At 34.2% G+C, this 7,596-nt stretch overlaps 1 pseudogene; it reads right to left on the bottom strand.

Annotated features, from left to right (window-relative positions):
* Positions 1-3,678: 3,678 nt before the first annotated feature.
* Positions 3,679-6,197, bottom strand: LOC149217594 (uncharacterized; annotated as a pseudogene).
* Between the last annotated feature and the right edge of the window lie 1,399 nt (positions 6,198-7,596).

Genomic DNA, 7,596 nt, shown 5'->3' with positions numbered 1-7,596 from the left:
CACAAATATAGTAAGAGCCTTCCTCCATCCTTGACCTCACCATTTCCAAGTTCACATGTGTCTGAATCATGCTTTGGTAGTAAAAATTATCCTGCAAAGTGAATTGTGTGGTTATCATTATTAGAGATATTCATATTGAAAAACAAATCATAGATACAACTACAAGTCCAAGTCCTTGTCATAGGAACTGAAAGACCTGAATAAGGAAATATTTTATTGAAGGATAACACATCCATTAATATATTTTCTTCTAAACCAATAAAAATATATTTAAATCTTAAGTCATTCTAAAAAACTAAAAGCTAGAAGAAAAAAAATGACATAATCCCTATTTGATTAATGTTTCTGGGCTTCCTATGATTTATGCTAGTTTTTCCTAAAATGTGTGACCAAGGATGGTATTTATCTTATAGGATTCCCAATGTGGATAAAACCACCCTCTTATGTTTTGTTTCTCTCTTTTATGGTGGGTAGGAATTATTTGGGGTGTTGCTAATGTTGTTGTTGGATGGATCATAGCTATGTTGCCCTGTCGAGACCCTGTTGAAGTTTTTCTGCTTGGTGTGTTGGCCATGTAATTGGGTCTATGTCTTTCACTGGTACGATTTCACTAGAGTAATTTTAGTTAGTTTTGTAGGTCGGTATTGTTTCTTCCATTAACTAGTTTCAAGATTTTTCTCTCCCCGATTGGTTTCAACCATAAATGGTCTCATTTAAATACATCTCGGAGGGTGTTTGCGTAGTGAATTACACATAAAGGCTTCACTAAGGGAGAAATACCATACCATGCAGATTCATATTGGGGGAAATATATTGAGGAAAAAAAAATCATAATATATTGGGAGATATATAGTGGGTAAAGGGTTTTTATATTGACATGTATATAAAATGGAGCTCTAAGTTAATGAAAAACATAAAGGGGTATAAAAAATGTTAATGAAAAAATTCATACCTACAAAATCTAGTGGAAGTAGGGATTTTTTAAATTATAAAGTTGTATTGGGTTCATATTGGTAGGGGGTTAAATAATGTGATTTTTAGGGGTATTTTCCAATATGTTGTCAAATTAAGGGTATTGTTTAATATGCAATGAACTCACGTGATAGGTGAGAGGTTCATTGGGTGAAGCCCCCATGGAATTACAAAGATGTATGACATACCTCTACGCATAGAGTTGTTATGTACAAGTTCTCATAATTAGTATATACTATAAATGAATACTCTAACTGCAACCACAACTATAGTAGAATTTGCAATGGTAGCAATAGGTGACTGTAACACATTGAACAACATACCCAAAACATCATCCTCACTGTCATCACCATCTCCAGTGATTGAGCAGCCCATCATCTCAGGAAAAATTCATTTCAATTCATTTACTGCTCTGTCAAGGTGTAAGAAGTATCTCTTGTTTTGTAAGACTGTGAGGACATGGGGGAGTGTTCACCACACTGTGTAGTAAAAGACAGAGCAAGAACTTATGTTGTAATGGCAGGATCTACAAAGACTATTTTGGGAGAAGTGGAAGCAATAGAGAAAGAGAAAGTTGGCGAAGATAGAGTAGTTCTACTGATACCTCTATTTTCCAGAAACGAGATGAGAGGCATAGTTACTGGAAAAAAATGCACTAGAAACAGGATGACACGAGAAACAGGACGACACGAGAAACACCATTTTTTACACCTGTCCTATGTGAGGATGGTTCAATGCTAAACATAATCAATTATTTGGAATACAGGATAGATTTTGGGTCTTAATATGGATAACGCTCTTTCATACCATTAGCCCATGATCACTCACCATCATTAGAGTGGCCACTCCTACCATAACAAATTGATCTAAGCATTGTTCCTCTTACCACTAGGAGATCCAGTGATTGGGATTCAAAATTGTGACCTTGCACTCGTTGGCCTGGAGTAAAGATCCCTTTGAACTATCATCCATGTGACTAGCATCTGGAGGATATGAAACCAAACTGTACAAACCTTGTATGGACACTTGCTAAGAAATTCTTTCTTTAAAAGGAGTAACACCGCAAAGTTCTATTAGAGAAGCTTCTTCTCGTGCCAAAGCATTGTGAGAAAAATCAAATATTTTTAAATCATTTATTATTTGGACATTGAGAACAATAGAAAATGTTATTTCCAGAACAATCAAATATTTTCATATAGTTTATTATTTGCATCCTATTAAAAGTGGTTAAGGTTATGTTGAAATGGTATATTTTTAAATTCTATTTAATATTTTCAAATTTTTATTATTAAAATATTGTTATAAGTGGTTAATGTTATATTGAGATTGTGTATTCTAATTAGGTTTTAGATTTTATTTACAAATATTTTGTTCTAATTTGTAGTCTTCCATAAAATTTAGTGTAATCGCTCTTTAGGCTGAACTTTACTTCAAAACAATTACACTTGTTTTTTTCATATTTTTCTTGTTTCTTTCTCGCTCCTTATTTTTTAAATGCAAAAGCTCCAAACTTTGTTTCTCGTCCTATTATCATTTCTTATTTCGTTTCCCTTCTCATTTCTGGTATCATAGGCCGAGACTGAAACTCAAGGATGGGAAAGAGGCATTGCATCATCCCCTTCAATGCATCATCCCATTCAATGCATCTTCAAGTGCTCGTGAAACCCATCTGGACATTATTGTTAATTCTTTGCTTCTAAATAATTGTATTCAACAGCGTGATTTGAGATAAAAAAAAAAGGCAGATAACCTACTTTAATCTAAATTCTGGAATCTATGAAGGAGACTTACTTTGGAAGTAAAATTATTCAAAAAAATACCGAGACTCCTATAATTAATAGAAAACGTGTATCAAACCGCATGCATAATTATTTTTAAAGGGAAAATCATAATAAGCATCGCTTATGATCATTGAATCATTTTCGTGTGTAGAACACAAGCTAACATTAGCACTAAATTTCCTCTGCACACTACAATATGATAAATATATTTAGAAATACAATCCAAGAACAAACATTTTATTTTAAGATGTTCCTTATTTTAACTAGAAGATTGCTTGTTAATATGATTGTTTGCATTAGGAGCAATTCAAAGATCATCGCATCACAAAACTCAAGATAAAATCCATGTTAATATGGATCATATAGTATTAAGATGAACATACCATGAGTAATGTAGCCATGGGTGCCTACAAAAGCTACTGTAGAATCCTTTCCTCCACAACTTTGAAAAATTTTTACAATCTCAAAATCAACGATATTTGACTCATAAAAATTATGTAGGTTTTAACCCTATACATAATTTATCTATAAACGAAATCTTCAAAATAGAAAATATACAATGGTGAGAAACAAAAAACGAATGAGAAACAAAAAACAAATACACAGAGATTTCCCCTAGATCCAAAAACTGGGACTACTAGATTGACTTTTCATTATATTCCTTTCAATGTTACAATAAATATATATACATGTCAAAGCATCCATAAGGCCCAATCCATTAACCATGGATTAGAACCTAATTGTAGTTTTCTTGACTGGATCTACAAAATACCATGGGAAGAAAACCATCATGCCCAAAACCATGTGTGAAACCACGCACAAAACCGTAGGTAGGTCCACCCAGCTAATATAGGGTCCAAATTTTTTTTCCTGGGGCATTGCCCTAGACCTTGTGTAGGAAGGCTACTACCCCCCTGCCAACCCCCTAACAGGGGGCTTCCGTCCCCCCTGTGACCCCCCTGTTGTGCCCGATGCAATGAAGGGGGGGTTGGCCACCCCCATCTAACCCTTTGGCTTTGCGCGTGGGGCTAGTTTTAGAAAGAATATAACACACACCCAACAATTTATCCAACAAAATATTGGAATATTTTAGATCTCTGTGAATAATTGCAAGTAAGAAATCATGAAGATGATATGCTAATCCATGAGTTACCCCTAATGAAATCTTCTCTTTAATTCCTTCTCATTATTTTGTGAAAGACATAAAATAAGTTTCTATTTGGCATGTATTCATAGACCAATAGATTTGAATTATCATTTGACAAATAATAATAAATCTTCACTATATTTTTATGTCGAATTGTTCCCAAAATGTCCACCTCTATTTTTATCAACTTGTTCAATCCATTTTTCTCATTTATGTTGATGTTCATTGTCCATATTCGCTTTGTTACTACAGTTTCATTTTTCTGCAACATGACACAATACACCTTGCCTGATCCACCACTTCCTATGACATTGTCTTCATCTAATAGAGCTTTGCAAATCTCTTCCTCAGAGAAGCTTAAATTCTGAAAAGATTTAAAGGTCCAAGAAGAATTATCCCTTTCATCCATCAAGTCAAGTTGATTTTGATGATATCTTCATTGAAAATGTATCAATCCAATCACAAGTAATAACACTGATGTGCCAACAATGAGCCCAAAGATAATTCCCATTTGTCTGGCTTCTTTCCCATTATGAGAATCAGAGCAAGCCTCAAGTATATTGTCATTATTATCATTATCATTTCCAGAGCTGTTAGCACAGAGCCCTGGATTTCCCGAAAAGCTATGTATGTTTACCTCATTAATGAGTGAATCTGGAACAGCCCCACTTAACTCGTTATTGGAAAGATCAAGAAAACTGAGCTTTAGTGCACCAAGACTGCTTGGAATTGAACTAGATAGTTTGTTGTTTGAAAGATTTAAGGAGTTCAGATCAACAATATATCCCAGTGACTCTGGAATTGATCCTTGCAAATAATTTTCTGCAAGATTAACAACAACCAAAGAAGTACAAGAACCAACTTCATCTGGTATGGATCCCTCAAACATGTTGTTCTGCAAATATAGATTATTCAACTGCCTCAAGTTGCCAATTTCCTTTGGTATTAGACCTGTAAAGTGATTATTGTTTGCTTCAAGTTTGACCAATAGCTTTGCCATGCCAATCTCTGGTACCAGAATCCCAGAGAATTGATTATTCTGAATATACAACTCTGATAATTCCTTCACATTTGCGATCTCGGAACCAATTTCACCAACAAAATTATTGAAGCTTAAATCAATAATTTTAACATTTGGCAGTCCCCAAATTCCTTTGGGCACTGGACCACTCAGATTATTTTTTTTACTGTAAATAAAACCATATTTTTGCAATCTCTATAAGTTTCTGGAAGCTCTCCTAAAAAAGAAAAAATTGACAACCAAAAAATTTTGCAAAGTTCCTCCTCTGCACATATCTTTTGGTATCGTGCTATTGAACTAGTTTTGAGAAACATCGAGCATGTTAAACTTGGATAGACTGCCAAGCTTCTGTGGTAGTTGGCCTGTGAAATTGTTCTGATACAGTGACAAACTTACAAGATATGGGAATTCCCCAAAGCTTTCAGGAATTTGACCTGACAGTTGGTTCATGTAGAGCTGAAAGGAAACGAGGTTTCTTAAATTTCCAACCTCCTCTAGAATGTTTCCACTAAGCATGTTCTTTGATGCATCAAAATATTGCAGAAATGTAAGATTACCCAACTCTTGAGGTATATTTCCACTAAGATTGTTGTTGTAGAGCTCGAGTTGGTAGAGTTTACTGAGTTTGGAAATTCCTCTTTGGAATATATCCATAGAGGTTATTGGTAGAGAGATCTAGTTGGCCCAGATATTCAAAATTTAAAATAAAGCTCGGAATTTCTCCTTCTAAATTGTAGGATGCTAGGTAAAGCAAATTGAGCTTTTTCAATTTCTTGAGTTATTCAAGTATATTTCCTAGACTGAATGGATTGTTTGCTAGGCTCATAGAGGTTAACTCTGGTAAATTTCCAACAGAAGCAGGGAATGGACCTGTGAAGTTGTTGATTTTCAAATCTAGAATTTGGAGGGATTTCAATGGAGAGAAATCTGGTAAAGTACCGGACAAAGAATTGTTGGTAAGATTCAAGTATTTAAGATTTTCGCAATTCATAAGGGTCGATGGCAGATTCCCTTCAAGGAAATTACCACCCAATTGAAGTTTCTTCAAGTTTCTCAAACCACATATATTGGATGGAAAAGGACCATTTAGAAATTTGGTTTCAAGTATGATTTGAGTGACCATACCTATAGAATTGTTGCATGTAATTCCATCCCAATTGCAAGGTGCAACAGTGAAGTCTTCCCATTTTTCCATGTAATTATGAGGATCTTTCAAGCTATTCTTCATCAACTCTAAAATTTGATGCCCTTGAGTAAGATCTTGGGCTCTGTTCATTTATTGCAAACCACATGAAAAAACCGAGCATACACTCCAAAAATTAATATTGTTCTCCATAACTTCTTCTTTATCTCACAAGCCTATATTACAAGTTTGGGCTATAGGGAAATTGCAAGAATACCTCTATTTATCGCCATGGTATTTTCTATGCACAAGAAATTTCTTATAAATATCCACTTGCCATGGTTTTGCAGGAGAGTAAACCTAACAATCAACAAATTGAGCCTATGGGTAACGACGTTTCATAACTTATTCCAATTCAAGGAAATTATCTACAATGATGGCCCCACAATTTCAATTGAAAAGGTTCCAAAAATAACTCAATTGATGGCCCTTCAACTATCACTGAAGTGATGGACCTTAATGTAAATGTTTGGTGTTGAGAAGAATCCTCAACCACTAAAAAATAAACACACTGCAAATATCCAAATTTGGGGTTTCCCTATAATGGAATATGCTCACCTACTATACTATGTGCAAGCTACTTCCAACAGTATTTTCTTCAAATTTTGGGCTTTTCGAGCAGTGAAAAAGGGAATTTATTTTGACCCTAAAATCCATTCTTTCATGAAAGCGGGGGAGGCTAAAGTGGAAAGAATAGAAAGAGTGTAATCTTGCAGAGCTTTTGGATATGAGGACATATGCCTTGCAATTAGTTGGCATTTCATCTCTTTTTCTGCATCCCCTCTGCTTTAATTTACCTCATGTTGAATAATGTAATACATTTCCCATTGTTAGCTATAGGAAAGAAACATATGGGATTTTTTCACAAGAGTTGAATTCCTTGGAAGACATATTTCAGTATGAAATATGTCCTCTGCAGTCGAGGATAACAACTAAAAAAAACTTGTGATTTTTTTTCATTTTTTCCCAAAGTATCATTTGTGTAGCTTCATTTTTTAATTAAAGAAAAACCATTTATCGTTGAGCCTATAGGGACCTTGATCTATATTGGAAAACTATTTGATAGAAAGGATAAACACCACAAATTTTGAGAGATCAAGTGCATTATTCCATTTCAGATATTCAAAAATTCCAATAAGTGAATGAATTTGGTTCAAGTTTTACCAGTTTCAATTGTTCCAATTATATTTGATACATTAAAGGGATTAACTTGAAGTTCTATAGGTATTCAATGTCACAATTTATTAAAATGGAACAAAAATCCAAATATTATAAAATGGTGATTGATTTTGCGAGCCATGAAATTGTGTAGAACATAAACATGAAAAATGAAAGAAAAATATCCTTCTTGTAGAAAATCCAATCCAAACCAGTGGATAACAAAACTCTCATGAACTCCCTCAAATAACCCTTTCCACCCAAAAAAAAAACCCAAAGTGGAAATTAATAAAATAAAGAAAGAAAACCTTGTTTAATGTTGGTCTGAAACATG

This window comes from Pinus tabuliformis, chromosome 1_1 (assembly GCF_031772625.1).
Source record: "Pinus tabuliformis cultivar Carrire ecotype Pingquan chromosome 1_1, CPIR1, whole genome shotgun sequence".
Classification (NCBI taxonomy): Eukaryota; Viridiplantae; Streptophyta; class Pinopsida; order Pinales; family Pinaceae; genus Pinus; species Pinus tabuliformis.
This window is presented reverse-complemented; position numbering and strand designations above follow the sequence as displayed.